This window comes from Triturus cristatus, chromosome 3_1, assembly GCF_964204655.1.
Source record: "Triturus cristatus chromosome 3_1, aTriCri1.1, whole genome shotgun sequence".
NCBI classification, from domain to species: domain Eukaryota; kingdom Metazoa; phylum Chordata; class Amphibia; order Caudata; family Salamandridae; genus Triturus; species Triturus cristatus.
The window spans coordinates 1,065,195,282-1,065,210,763 of record NC_140583.1 but is presented as its reverse complement, the minus strand read 5'-3'; the positions used below and the strand labels follow the sequence as shown (position 1 = coordinate 1,065,210,763).

General features: G+C 47.5%; 1 protein-coding gene across 1 annotated transcript in view; it reads right to left on the bottom strand.

The window, feature by feature from the left end:
- The window catches only part of LOC146861539 (uncharacterized), a 72,594-nt gene extending 59,821 nt beyond the window's left edge, over positions 1 to 12,773 (bottom strand). Inside the window, exon 1 of the mRNA XM_085646249.1 lies at positions 12,435 to 12,773. The gene's annotated coding sequence lies outside the window, so the exon portion shown is untranslated. The remainder of the gene's footprint in view (positions 1 to 12,434) is intronic.
- Between the last annotated feature and the right edge of the window lie 2,709 nt (positions 12,774 to 15,482).

Here is a 15,482-nt window from a genome sequence, read left to right as displayed (position 1 = left end):
GGCCTAGGGCCTGGTCTTGGCCGCGGACAGCTTGGGAGTACCAGTGGGGTAGCCCAGTTGGTCCAGACAGTGGTGTTAGAAAGAATTCCATGGGTTCACCGTGGCGTAGAACCGGAGGGTGTCCCTGCAGTTGCGGGCCCGCGTCCGTGTTCTATCGCCCCAAGCAGGGAAGTCCATCACGGTGGTGATTGGTCTGCCCTGCGTTTTGGCTGGAAGGGGGTTGTGTTGGACTTGGCCCTTCTGGCAGGTTCACCCCTGAACTTTTTTTGCTTTTTATTGGTGACTTGGTGTGGTAATTGTTTGGTCTCTGCGCACTTTCCCTGTGTCCCAGGGTAAAGTGCGTGCGTGCTCTGAGTGCATGTGGTGAGATAGGCCTGCCCTCCCATAGGAATGCATGGGGAATGTATGTGTCCCTAGTAGTTCCTGATGCGTGGGGTGTGCAGGCCCGAGTTTGGTATGTGCGGACTCGTGAGAGTGAATGCTGCGCGATGATGTGTGCAGCGTGCTTGTACCTAGTGTGGAAGTGCCACTTCTAGAAGTGGGCACTTCTGTGTGCAGTGTGTCTGTCGCGTGATTGGCTGGTCGTGTCATGTGACGGGCTAGGGATTCCCCAGAGTCAGGATGAGTCACCCAGTGGTGAATGGGGAGATCAGCAGCTAGATGGGTGGGAGGAGTACACCTGGGTCCTGAATAGGACAGGGTTTTCCACACACAATGCTGGCCCCGCCCCCTGCGGTGCGACTGACGACCCTAGCCCTGCCAATGAATAGAGTGAGGGGCTGAGCACATCAAGGGTGCTCCCCAACCAGCTGCGACTGGTTTTCCCCCTCACCCTGAACCCAGAACAAAGAGGTTTGCTGTATAAAAATGGGGCTGTGTCCCCACAGAAACTGTTCTGTTTTTGGATCCTAACAGGAGGGGGGCTGCTGCTGCTGCTGCTGGAGGCCAGGAGGAACCGCCACGTGGGATTGCCTCCCTGCCCTGGAGGACCCAGTGAGCTGGCCCCTGGCCCAGCCTTGCCCCCTGCCTACCTTCCTAAGGACTTTGGTTCTGGAACTTGTGGGAATCCCTAAGCGCTGGGAGCGCTTTATGTGTATCCTCCTTAAGGCGCCTGGGAGCTTGTTGTTGGCCTTTAGCGCTGAGAGCGCTTTCACGTTTTCTCCCTAGCGCTAGGAGCGCTGTATTTCTGGAAGCCGGTGCCCACCCGGCATTGTTACCTCCATAGCGGGTGCCCACCCCGCTTCATTGCGTGCCTTTGGCCTTGACAACGAACGCGGGTGCCACCCCGTATTGCCAGCCTTCGCGGGTGCCCACCCCGCATCACCGCAATCCAGAAATCACCGCCGCAGCCGGGCTTCAGCCGGAAGTCAGGCGGGCCGAGGGCGGGCCTCCGGGACAACCGGAACTTAAGAAGGAGGGCGGGAGCCTACCCCGCCTCCTACCGAGCGTCGCGGCTGATCAGAGCCCCGGAGCAGGCAGGAGCCTACCCTGCGCCCCGAGGCACTCTGCCCAAGAAAGAAGCGGCAGACAAGAAAGGAGAGCCCCGCAGCCACCGAGGAGGTAGGAGCGCTGCGAGATCCTGGCAGCTGTCCCCATCGCCAGACCGGAGCAGTCCGGGGAAGCCCGGGTGAGTGGGGGCTGAGGGGGGAACCGGGTTCGCCCTCTCCCATTTGCTGCACGAGCCTGCGAGGCTCACAAGTCCCCCGAGCGGGACTCCAACGGCAGGCCTCAGAGATTCTGTAGAGTCCAGAGGGACTCCGACCCTGGGGCATTATTTCTTGAGAGCATTGCATGCTCCAACGACGGGGCACGTTGTTCTCGAGCCTAGAAGGCTCCCACGTACTCGGGGGCATCCTGTGGATAATCAGAGCGGCCCCGGAAGGCAGTGGGCCGCTCCAACGTTGGGCTCATTGGTTGCTTTGAGCCCACGAGGCTCACGAGTACCATTGTTTGTTAGGAGCCTGTGAGGCTCACGAGTACCCCGAGAGGACTCCATCGTGGGGGCATTATTACTTTAGAGCCCAGAGGGGCTCCAACGTTACAGGGCATTGGTTGTTTAGAGCCACAAAGGCTCTAGGGGGCATTTCATTCGTTTCAGAGCCCTGGGAGGCTCCAACGTTGGCCCCAGCATTTCCCCAGTTGCCCAGCACTTAGTGGGCAACTGCAACGTTTAGGTTGTGGCCTCGGTGTTCTGGCTTGCGCAGCCTGCGCCGGCGCGCCCTGACTTTTCTGGACGCAGGGCGTCCTTGCCCCGACAAGGCCAGTTGGCCTAGGGACTGCCACAGATAGTGGCTAATGTGAGTTTTTGCGCCATTGTTCCTTTCCTGCACCTCTGAATGTGTTTATGCGTCATGTGCTTTGCTTTACACCTCTGAATGTTATGCATCATGTGTTTATGTGCTTAGACCCCTACAGGTATTGTGATACTTAGGTGGTTGTTTTCTCCCTAACACAGGTGGTGCTAGTGAGGTCCTGATTCCCTGCGCAATATTTTTCTAAAGGTGGTTAGGGTTGCGTAGGTGGTACTTACCTGATGCTAGTGTGATGACGCTGAGGTCATTATTGCGCCAGTAGGTACTGGTTGTGTGCTATATGTTCTATTTTTAGTGCTACAGTGATTGTATGTGCTATGTTCTAAAAATATTATTCCTATGTTCTAAGAGTGCTAATTCCGGACAGCGGTCCAGGTGGCCCTGTCCCCTGTATATATAATCCCTTGTAAATTCTGCCCGTGCCTGTTGGCACATTGTAGAGTGTGTGTTTTTATCTAATGTGTTGTGTATAATACAAAGGCTATTTTTATAGAATACCTTGTGTGGAGTTTCCTTTGTGGTGGGCCTTGGGTGTTGTTGCTGGGTGCGCGCGCAAACGCTTTACACATCGCCTCAGAGATAAGCCTGACTGCTCATGCCAAGCTACCAAGGGGGTGAGCAGGGGTTATCTTTGGCGTGTAACTTCCTTGCCCTGACTAGAGTGGTGGTTTCTGCCTGACTTTGGCGCAAGCCTTAGCCAACCAGAAATCCCATTTCTAACAAATAGCCTTTCTGCTGTCACAAGATGGAGGTTTCAAGGTAACTGACTGTGGACATGGAGATCTGTTTTTTTTTTACCATGAATGAATGAATGAATGAATGAAAGTAAATTTATAACAGCGCGAATTGCTGCCCTGAGGCGTCCAAGCGCTAAAGGAACCAGATGGTAGGGTAAGTGAGGTTGAGGACCGGTAAGGAAGGAGAACTGGGTTTATTGAGAAGAATTGAACAGGTGCGTTTTTAGTTGTTTGCGGAAAGAGACGAGGTCAGGGTTGGATCTCAAATGAGAGGGGAGGGAGTTCCAGATCTTGGTGGCGTTGAAGGCAAACGTCCTTCCACCCGACCTTGTCCTTTTAATTCTAGGGACTGTTGCCATAAAAGCCTGGCTAGATCGTAGATCTCTTCCTGGACGATACTGGTTTACTAGACTACGAGTGATTAGGGGTCCCGAGTCCCAGAAGGCCTGGTGAGCAATACACATTGCCTTAAAGGTGACTCTCTTACGCACTGGGAGCCAATGCAGGCTAGTCAGTGCCGCTCTAACTGGCAGTCTGCGTGAGATCTGTAGCAGGGTACGAGCAGCACAGTTTTGTACCAGCTGTAGCCTCTTTAGGGTGTACTCAGGAGCACCTAAGTAGAGGGCGTTATTAGAGTCTATACGTGACTGTATTAGGCCCTGCACAGCCGTTTGCCTTGCCTCCATTGGGAGCAAAGGAAGGACTTTCTTCAGTGTCCTAAGCAATCCAAAACAGGTGGCTGAGAGCTTTGTGGCCTGGATGTTGAATGACAACCTTTTGTCCAGCCATACCCCTAGGCTTTTGATGTTATCCTTCGGGGCCGGGGGGGGGCCTAGACAGGTGGGCCATAGTGAGTTAAAAAAGGTGGGATCAGCCGGGCCCAGGAGCATAAGCTCCGTTTTGTCACCATTAAGCTTTAATGATGACAGAGTCATCCAGGCCTTTACCTCCTCCAAGCATTTTATTAGTCCGCCTAGAAGTGGTTGCTGAGCCTCCTGCGCTAATGAGACCACCAACTGGGTGTCGTCCGCATAGGATATGATCTTGACTCCATACGGACGAACTACCTCAGCCAGTGGCCTCATATAGATATTAAAAAGCGCGGGGCTTAGAGAGGAGCCCTGGGGGACTCCACACTTCAGGGGCATGCTGGAAGACACTGTCTGTCCATCAAACACTCGGAATGACCTGTTACTCAGAAAAGATTTTAACCAGAGCCAGGCCTTATCCACAATGCCGACATTCGAAAGACGGTTCAGTAGGGTGTTATGACTGACCGTGTCGAACGCTGCGCTGAGATCAAGGAGGATCACTGCCACTGATCCTCCCTGGTCAAGAATTTTCCTGGACTCCTCGATGACCATGAGGAGAGCGGACTCTGTTCCGTGCTTAGGTCTAAAACCTGTCTGAGTGGTGTCTAGCAGCTGGTTATCTTCAAGAAAGCTAACCAACTGGAGATTGACATACTTCTCCACGATTTTACTCACCCAGGGTAGCAGGGAGATAGGACGATAATTGCCAAAGTCCAGTGGGTCCAGGTTTGGCTTCTTTATCAGTGCTCGGACCATCGCCCGTTTCCAGGCAGGAGGGACGGTGCCAGAAGTGATGGAAGCATTCAGGAGATTTTTGATGATAGGTAAAACAACCTGAGACGCTAACAACATTGCTTCTGGGGGTGCCGGGTCAGTTGGCGAGCCAGATTTTACTTTCCGAGCCATGGACTCTACAACCTCGAGATCCATGCAAGGAAAGTGATCAAGCGTAGGTGAAGAGCTTAGAACATCGGCTGTCCTCCTGGTTTTATCCTGAACTATCAGAGGAGTGGTAGTGCAGGGAAAAGAGGCGTATATTTTATTAACTTTGGCTGAAAAGAATTCCGCCAGGTCATTGCATTGGGAGGCAGATTTTTCCTCATATCTGCTAAGAGGGGGAGGCTTTGTAAGTTTTTGCAGAATTTGGAAAATTTCCCTGGGTTTAGATTTTGCAGCTCGGATCTTGTCAGCAAAATAGACCGCTTGAGCAGCTTTTACTTCCTTTTTGTAGGCTTTTATTTCTTCTCGATATAAAGTTTTTTCCTCCATGGAATAGTCTAGGCGCCATTTCCTTTCAATTTTTCGGCATTGTCGCTTTTTTTCCCTGAGGGCCTCCGAGTACCAAGGTGCTGTTTTATGGGGGCGTTTTACCGTTAAGTTCTTAAGGGGAAGGATGGTATCGAGAGAATGCCGGATCCAGTTCTCATAAGCCTGGTTAGCCAGACATGGATCCTCATTATTAGAGGGAAGTACTTTCATAGAACAATATCTATGGGCTGTTTGATGGTGAAATTCTTATAGATGGTTACAGTTATAGTGGAGTAAAGAAAGGAAACAATATGGTGGCTTGGCACATGTTATCTATGACAAGGAGTGTTCATGGTAAATTTTGTTTTGCATCAAATCTCTTTTCACTGGCTGCTGTTAAAATATGCAGTAAAGATTGAGAAGCATAATCCTCAACTCCCTGTCCTTAATAGAATTGAAAATTCTTGACGCATCTGCATAAATAAAAATGCACCAACAGGCTGTTACTGCTGCTGAAAGTTTATGTGTTACTCAGTATGTCAGACCTGATATTCACACTATCTTCCTCATCCATGTGGGATTGCAGATAATGCATTCTCATTTAGATGTTGTAGTACCTTCCATAACCTCTATGAGACAATTATGCGAGAAAACAGTTTTTTATCAAACAAGGTTCATTAAATAACAGTAGAGGATCAGCATTTTACACTGTAAAATTACCTTAGAATACACCACAATTCCTAATATTTGTATGGTAGCACCAAAAAATGATTTATAATGTGATTATAATCTGTTATCACACCTTACATGTGCTCCTGTTTTTGACCCTCAAAATCTGCAGATCCCTACAATGAATTTCAATGGGGACCATACATCTGAGTCCTGTAATGGCTGCCACAAAATGTTGCCAATATTGTGGCCAGTCAAACAAGGTGGGGGTGGGGGGGTCACCCAGCCACCAAGCACATGCCCCTTGTGGTTAGGGTGTGTTCACCTTGCATTCTTACTTTTTTTTAAATTCATGTTCAGGACATACGTATCATGTTCCCAAGTACCGTAATGGCTGCCACAACATATTTTTCAGGTTGTGACCAACTTATCTGGATTGACTATTTCCCCATAAAATGGCCAATCTTATCAACAATCTTAATATCTATACATTTTTAACCTTCATTTCTCAGAAGCTACTGAACAGAGTTACACCAAATTTAGGGAAAAGTTAGAACCTTACAGAGGAAGCATGCTGATTTGGTGTAATTCCATTCAGCCATTTTGTCTGTAGAGCCGTTCAAAACTCCTTATGGAAATTGCATGTGAAAATTGTGTTTTGGGACACCACCCCTCCTCCTTTTTGCAACCTCACTTGATGGATCACCCAAAACTTTCTATGAAAAAGCTGAGGTGGGGGCGTGGCCAGGGAGCCGAAAATGTCAGACGTGTGTGCTCGGAGCTCCACGCCGGCCCGCTATAAATCGGCTCGAATCACTGGAGACCGAGACCTGGGGGCATTTCAAAATGGGACCGGAGGTGCCAGGAAGATGGGGGGGCTGGTCTTGGCGGTCCCGCCATCTCCCGGGCAGCAGTGGCAAGACTGGGTTCTGGGCGGCTGCTGAGGCCGGGAACCCACAAGATGGCAGCTTAGGGGCGAGTGGCAACCAAAGTGAGAAGCAGGACACAGAGACTGCCGAGGCCCGACTCTCGATCGAGGGCTCATCAGTGGACGAGCTGGTCGGACAGCTGCGGTGAACCGAGGGGCCTGACTGAACACAGCTATGCCAACGGTGCTACTGTGAGGGAGGCGTGCACACTGCAGCAATACCCACGGCAGTAAGGAGCAGGGAGGGGTGCGCGATCGGGGCCCAGGTCGGGGCTTGGAGGACAGAGTGCCGGCCTTGCTGTCAGCCCGTGCAACGTAGGCGACCCATAAAGTCCCTGTTGCCCATAAGAGAGAGCAGTCAGTGACAAGACTAGAGGAGGGGTACGGGGACCCTGCCTGAGTCTACTGGAGGCCGAGGGAGAGCCGCTGAGGGAGTCGTGGCCTTGCACTGTGAGTCTGGTGCCAGGGGTGGCCGCTGATTGGCGAATTTGCCAGGTGCGAGTGCTACCCGGTGGTCCCCCCGGGGCCTATGGTGAACAGTTGGCAGGGGCCTAGATTTGGCACGTGGAAGAGCAACGGAGGCCAGGTTGTGTGACACCCTACGCTCTGGGGAGTGAGAGAGACTGAGACCGACACATCTGCTCTTTTGGGGCGCATCGGATGAGGCCCGGATCTGGACTGGACCTAGGCAGTGAAACGGTGGGAACCGCAACTGTCCTGCAGAACCGCAGATAGGGCAGTAGGCCCGGGTACCTGAGCTTGGAGCGGCGACTCTGGGCCTGACACATGGGCCGCCCGTCTGTACCCAGGAGACCATGCATTGAGTTGGATGCCGTCTGACCGAGTCTGGAACCTGTGACGACATGCGGCACCGAGGAGTGGCAACATAAAGTGAGTCTTCCCCCTGCATGTTTCACCAGCTTCGCGATTCCCTTGACATAATGGGCAAACCCAGAGGGTGGCGGATGGGGGCCGCCCATAATCAAGATGATAGCACACAGGAACAGTCGCAGACAACCCCCGATGACCCGGTGCAGCAGCAGTTGAGCAAGATACTGGAGGCCATTGCAGACACAAAAGCTACCCTTCATCAGGATATAAGCACTGTAGCGGTGGGATTGGTTCTGTTACGGGAGGAGCACAAGAAATTGTCGGAGAGGGTGAAGGAGATGGAGTCTTATGTTGCAGTCCTGGTACCAGCACAAAAGTCCTTGGAGGTGCAGATGGGGGCCCTTGCGGACAGAGTGAGCGTACTAGAGCAGAGAGCTGAGGACGCAGAAGGACGCAACAGGAGGAACAACATTAGAGTCCTGGGCCTACCGGAAGGGGCAGGGGGCAACAACATGGTGTCCTTCTTAGAACAATGACTTAGAACTGTAGTGCAGCCGGAGGGCCTATCAACTTTCTACACGTTTGAGAGAGCTCACCGGGGGCCGGCCAGACCGCTAGCCCCAGGTAGACTGCCGCAGCCAGTGGTGGCCTGACTCCTTCACTTTCAGGATAGAGACCTTCTCTTGCAAAAGGCACGTGCTGATGGCCCATATACTATGGACAATAGCAAAATATCAATTTTTCCCGACTATATATGTTGGAGGTACAGAGAAAGCGGGCCTCGTTTCTGGAGCTTAAGAGGGCACTGAGAGAAGAGGGCCTACAGTACTCTCTGATGTTCCCTGCCCGGTTGCGTATTATACAGGATGGGAACACACACTACTGCGACAATCCGAAGGAGGCTTGGGAGTGGATTGAAACCTATAAAGTGGGAGCTCCGCAACCAAGATGCTCTAAGTCAGAAACAAAGAAAAAGCTGGACCTTGGGAAACACTCCAAAAGGTGATCCCGGAGGGGACTCGCAATGAAGTGACTTCGTCGCAAACAGAGAGGGAGAGATTGGAGGCACTACAGGCCGTGGTGGCACTTATGTCAGACTGGAGACCTTCCCTGGAGGCGGAGGTTCGTTAATCTAAGAAAAATTAGGAGCACAATTCAGGCTCTTCCCATAGTTACAGTATTAAATTGACGGTGGTAACCCCGCAAACAGCTGACGAGCTCATCTGAAACAGAGGGAGTTTGGAAGCGATTATGGAACCCAGAAGTGCTGAGGAACTGCTACCAGTTGACTCAGGTCTTGGGCTGGCCTACATAACATAGGGCCGGCGCGCTCTAGATGGTTTATCAGCTGAACTGTGTCTTTACCTTGCCACACCCTGCTCGGTTGGAGCCCCAATTAAGTGCATAATGTTACACATATTTGGGCGGCTGACCGTTGTTGGACTGCCCTGGGGATGGGGAGTTGACCAATATGGGGGTCTGTTTATTAAATTAGTACGTTTTATAGTTTGCAGAAGGGAGTGGTGGTGCAGGAATGTGAGAGCGAGGGCGCCCTTACGAGGCCACTTGGGGTCGTTTCACCACGATGGCATACACACACTAAACAATACGGTTCCTAACATGGAACATTCAAGGAATGGGGTTCATCACTAAGCGCTACAACATTTACTCGTACCTGAGGCATAGGGACGTACATATAACCTATCTCCAGGAAACTCACTTGAACAAGGAGGGGGCAGGGAAGCTGAAGACGGTGGAGGAGGCAAGTATTTGAAACCACCTCCTCGGCCTTTGCTAGGGGGGTGCTGATTTGGATTAAACCTGGGGTCTCCTTCGCTCCTGAACATGTGTCCCTTGACGCAGAGGGAAGGTATGCAATGATCACGGGGAGGTTGGCTGGACCGGAAGTGACCTTGGGTAATATTTATGCATCTAACCAGGATCAGGTTAGTTTTCTTGAGTCCTTCTCTGCTAAAATGGCTAGTCACTTAAATGATTATAAAATCCTGGGGGGAGACTATAACTGTGTCGCAGATACCGTGAACAACCGCTCACATCCCCGCTGCCGGAAACGCAACCGCATCGCATGGAAGCAGGATTTCGTAGCTGGGTATCTCATTGGGGCCTAGAGGACACCTGGCAAGCGCAACATGCCAGGAGCAGGGAATATTCCTTTTTTTCACCGGTCCACCAGGTACATACCAGACTTGACACATTCCTCTGCACTAAGGCCTTTAATAGTACAGTTCTGCACACTGAATACTTGGGTAGTACATTGTCCGACCATAGTGTGGAGACTTGTTTATGATGGAATGTAGGCTTGTTGCTAGGATGGAATGTTATGCTTTGAAGTAGAGGAGTTCAAGCTGTGGAGCTGGGAGCTGGGAGAGGAAGCTGGAGGTACTTATACCTATGTACTACAAATAAAGACTATCAACATCACTTCTGCGTTTGGAGAGATCTTTACATTGGCGACGAGGGAACCAGTCTGCGCAGGGGGCGGACATCAAGTACCTCCACCCCTGGAAGAATTTTAACATACCTAGTTTCTGGTATGTACTTTAAAATTTACATGAACCCAGCGTTTCAATGGATGAATCAAGATACTTAGTAGCTGGTATGTACTTTATGTCTCATGAGAATCCAAGATTTCTACGTTACTAGCGCTTCTATGACCCCCCAGGATATTGCGGCATAGATTTGCAAATTTAGCGGCACAAAAATGGAAATTTAGCGGCACAAAAATGGAAATTTAGCGGCATTATTGCGGCACTTTATTTTACTCAGAATCATTCCTTTTCAGCCATAAATCAATGTAAACTGATTTAGCGGAGCATTCCACTGTGAAATAGGCATGTTTAAAGTGTCCAATCTGCACCTCATGAGAGGGGGCCCTTTTTCTATGTATGCACCTCTGCCGGGGCACCGCTGCCTCCTAAACCCGTCCAGAAATTCCACCTTCTTCCAGGAGTGAGTGGGGGGGGCGTTTGATGTGGTATGTTGCATCCTGGTGCGCAGCAGAAAGAAAAAGAGGCCAATCGCGGGTCTCATGATTCATGATACCTTATATGCTACCATTCTGGGCGCTACCTGATGACATCACGCGCGAACGAGGGACTCCTCCACCTTGGCGCTTGCACAGGAAGCAACTGACGTTTCACTGCTATTGCAGTGGGCACCTGACCAGAAGGAAGCTAGGTAGTACTAAAATACCATTTGTTCATAGCTCTCAAATGACCACCGTTTAATGTGTAACCTCCTTTTGCCTATGAATTCTAAGTGAGCACTTGCTTTCTATTTGTTCACCCAGGCAACTGCTAACCTATTTGCACCTCGCTTAGGAATGACTTGTGGCTGACAACTTTAGCATGATATTAAAATTCTTTACTTCAGTCTTGTACCACATATTTACCTGACATTCTTAACTTGTACTTGCAGGAAAAAAAACATATTTAAAACACCGTGTTATTTTTCTTTGAATTTTTTAGGAGTTAACGTTCACACTTTGGGGATTGCTACAACATTTTAGCAGTCCTTTTGGGTTTCACATTGAATATCACTAAAGTGTGATCTTAATTTTCACTTCCATCCTCAATTCAAGAAATAATATATTTTAGTCCTTTTCGTGTTTTTTCTTTAATTTTTACGCCATTTGCTCACATAGGTGGGATTAGTTACCCTATATCTTAACAGCTTTGACATATTGACATTATGGAAACAGTTACTCTTGGAGTTAGACTCCAACATATGTCTACATGGACTGTGTTGATACGTAATTGGTATAATTTATGCTATCATGTGTATAATTTTCAACAAACGGACTTTACTCATAATGTCATCATTTGTTGGTCTCTCTGTACTAATTTTAAAGCATCCCCTTGGCCCCCTGAAGTCACGTTTGTCTTTCTTGAATTGGCAAGAGTTGCTTTCTATCAGGGTGAAGCAAATATTTTTACATTAATCTGCAGCAGTTTTATTGAGTTATGTTTGTGTTCTTTACCAGCTTGGAGAAGTTGCTGGGTTATATATCCAAAAGAAGAAACGTTTTGGCTTCAAGGGTTTTTAATTTTTATGAAGATGATAAAAGTTTGACAAACAGCAGAATCTATTTTGTGTGTGGAATCAACATTGAAGTACATTTATTCCCTACACAAACCTCCATGTAAAACAAAGTCGAAACGATGGACCTTGCCAGCCCTACAGAATTGTTTACACCCTCCATTCCTCTATCCCCTCCCCTCACCCCTCCTGCCACGGGCAAATAGGAACTGGAAAGGAGGGGGCTAGAGCGAAGGGAAAGCAAGAGAAGTGGGAAGGCGCCTAATAAAGGGGGGGGGGGGGTTAAAAGAGAGAGTCATGCGCAGATGAGAATGCAGCCTCTTAAGGTGTACAATTTTGTCAATGGGCAGGGCCCACTGACAAGACTGTACTTTTCATTTCTGTAATCCCTAATTCCGGCCCGAGTAAAATGCAGGCAGGTATTTACTGCTGTACGGCGTCACGTAGTGACGTGTGCGCGTACAGCCAATAAGATGCAATCATTTTTTTTTATGCCTGCCGGAGACCGTTTTCGCGGCCAAAAAGGTCAAAATCGTGGTAATTGCGCTCCTCTGCCGATTTCGCGATTATTTTGCGAATCGCGAAAAGCTGAAGGGTCTGTCTATGATTTCCTTCCCACTGATCTGGCGCTATACTACTAGTGCATTCTCTCTATATTGCCTGCAATTTCCATGTTAGATGCTTAGCGTGCTACTTTTGTTCTGCTGCGTGAACTACATATTCATATTGCTAAGCACAACATTGTCAACATTGCGCTACTATTTGCAGCTAAATGACTGTTGTAATTTCGGCGATAAAGTTGTGGATTTCGAAAAGTGCCGAAAAGAAGTTTAATTACCGTTGGTAGGGCAACACGAGAGGCAGTCCTCACACGCTAAGTACTGCATTCTTCAAACGACTGATGTCTCCCAAGCACGCCCTTATTCCAATTAGCACGCTCACACACGCATCCTGGAAACGTGGCGGCCATTTTGGGAAGTTGGGATGGATTTCTGATGATTGTACCCAACTTCCTCTAGAAACATACAAAAAGCACGCACGGCGGCCATTTTAGAAAATTGGGAAAGTTTTGTTCTAGAGACCCGGTTGTCTTTTGACATTTCTTCACATCGCAAATTCGTAATTTCATGGAATAAAGCTATTTTCAAGCGCTGGAATATCGTTTCATCGTTTTCAACGGTAAGATCAACTGACTTTCAGAAATTTGACAGTAATTTATTAATTTAGTTTGTTATTTTCATTAACATGATTTATTTTACAGGTGAACTTTAATTTAAACTGTTAAACATTGTCTTAGTACACGAATTGTTAGCTCCTCATATCACTTTCTGATATGGCTGATCAAGGTCTAGCGGCTCGTCCCGCTTTTCTCCCTACCCCAGGTGAGCCTTCTATTCCTTGGAAAGAATGGAAGAAGTTAGTTCTAAACCTACATTCTAGCAACTGGGGCAGATAAATATGGTCCTGTACGTAAACAAGCTATTCTACTCCACCATTTAGGTGTTGAGGGACGTCGTTTATATGAAAATCTTCCAGAAATTTCACTGGGGATGGGTGATGACCAGCCAAGTAATGTATATGATATGAGTATGCAAATGTTGGAAAAGAGGTTTGTTACCAAGATTAATACTGTACTAGAAAGACATACATTTTTTTGTCACACTTAAAAAGTAGATGAAGATGGTGGAGCAGGTAAAACAAAATTTTGTATACCTTCTCTATTTTGCATGAAAAATTAATTACGTAATCAGTCTAAATACTAACCTGTATTAATTGTTTGGAGTGATGGTACTAATCAACTTTACATCTTAATAAACATGAATTACACGTGGGACTAAGTTGCAAATTGCATGGCTAATAATTCCAATTAATCACTGTGGTACGCAAATTAACTGTAGAATGTGTTAAAATAGAGAGCTGCATGATTTATGTTGCTTTTGGGATGGTTTGTGCTCTTGGTATGGCGGAAAGGTGAGTATTATTGCTTTAAATGTTGCTATGAGCTACGAAAATACTAATATATATTGGGATTAGTGTGGGTTTAAACATTAGAATCTTCATTTCCATATATTAATTGTTTTTATGTTTATCTTTGCTTAAGTTGGCTTTCGGAAGTGGCCACCGTCATTTGAGCGCGATGTCTACTGTGCAGACTTGGATGGCTCGGAAGATCTCCAGGCGGCCTCCAAGCTGACACTGCGTGTTCCCTGTCAAGGATAGGAACGTGGAGGATTGCCAGAACTCAGCTAGTGTGGATGACAGAAAAGATAATGGTGAACCTGTATGCAGAAGTCTACATGTTGTTACTTCGGACCTGTTCGCATGAGAACTGTACAAACTAAAAGATGATATGTTCGATTCCCTGAGAACCAAGAAAACCTGGGAACAGAGTTCCCTATTTCAAATTTTAGGAGCTTAGCCAATCAGGACCCTTCTAATCCTAGAAAATGTTGCACATTATCCTAGAATTTACTATAAAAAGAGGAGGGTCGATTTGATAAGCGCGATTTCCTGGTCCCTGGACTACCTTTCGGGACTGAGTCGTGCTGAGCGAAAGAACTTTCCCAGACTTACTTGGGTCTTAGCCTGCATTTGATTGGACGATTTCACCAGAAGGGATTTGATTTATGCAGGGCTGACAGGTTTTCGGGAAATGGTCACCGATATCAAAGTTTAGGTAAATATAATTGTATGTAAATTTGTACCAAAGATATTCATTGAAAATTCTAATTTGATTAAAATTTTGACTATGCCAATAAGAGTGAATTAATTAGATAAATAAGCCTTGATTAATAAAATGAGTCTGTGATTCCTTTGATAAAGTATTGATTAATTGAAAAGTTCCAAAACTTTGAATGTGTTTTAGCTGGTTCTAAATCACCATCAACCAGTCCAACTAATTGGTCCATCGACCAAGTGGTGGAGTGCCTTGATGTTAAAGTTAGGATTCTATAGGTACTAATGTATGTAATGTAAAATAATTTTCCTCCTATAGGTAATAAGGTACCCCCACATGTCCAGCGCTTCTTCCCTCCTGTATGCAGACTCGTAGTGAGACGTATGAGTGTTGGTGTTATGGGCCCCACCCATGAATGCGTGTGTGAATGCGTCAGTGTGATGACGAGTCTGTGACGCAGGGAGGATATGTAAATTTGCCCTTTTCCGCTGGAGCAAAGACATCACAACTTATGTAGCTGCATTAAGGGGACTCTCTTTAACTTGTCACTTTGAAGGATTGGGAGACTCACTTATACGTGATCAGATAGTTAGATGTACCAACAACAAAAGAGTGCATGAAAAATTACTTATTAAGGAATCCATGTTGGAAGAAGCGATACAAATAGCTAAGGGTCTTGAACATACTGACTTATGGATAAAGGAGATGGATAAATGTACTAATTCAATTGTACAAAAGAATGCGGGGTCAAAAGAATTAGATTCTAAAGGGTCAGAAATCCATGCATGTGTCGATGAAACCAAAGTTATAAAACCTATAGGGAGTCTGAAACCTAAGTCTTTCAATAAGTCAAGTGAAATTCCCCGTTCTGGCAATATAACTTCATGGACCACTACACGCGTTTTCAAGTGTCAGCGATGTGGTGATCTTGGACATATTGCCTCTAGCACTGGGTGTATCGCTAGAAATGCAATTTGTAGAGCATGTGGAAAGAAGGGGCATCTTGCTTAAGTTTGCAAATTCAAAACTCAATATGTACATGAGATTGACGATACTTGCGAAAACATTCAAGAACTCATGTTGTGTGTTGAAGGTTCTTCTATTTCTGGTGAAGCGTGTTCTAGAACTGTTTGTGATGTTGATATCACTACCGAAAGCACAGATAAGCTAGAAAAGCCACACTGTGTCATACGTTTTGATACAATGTTA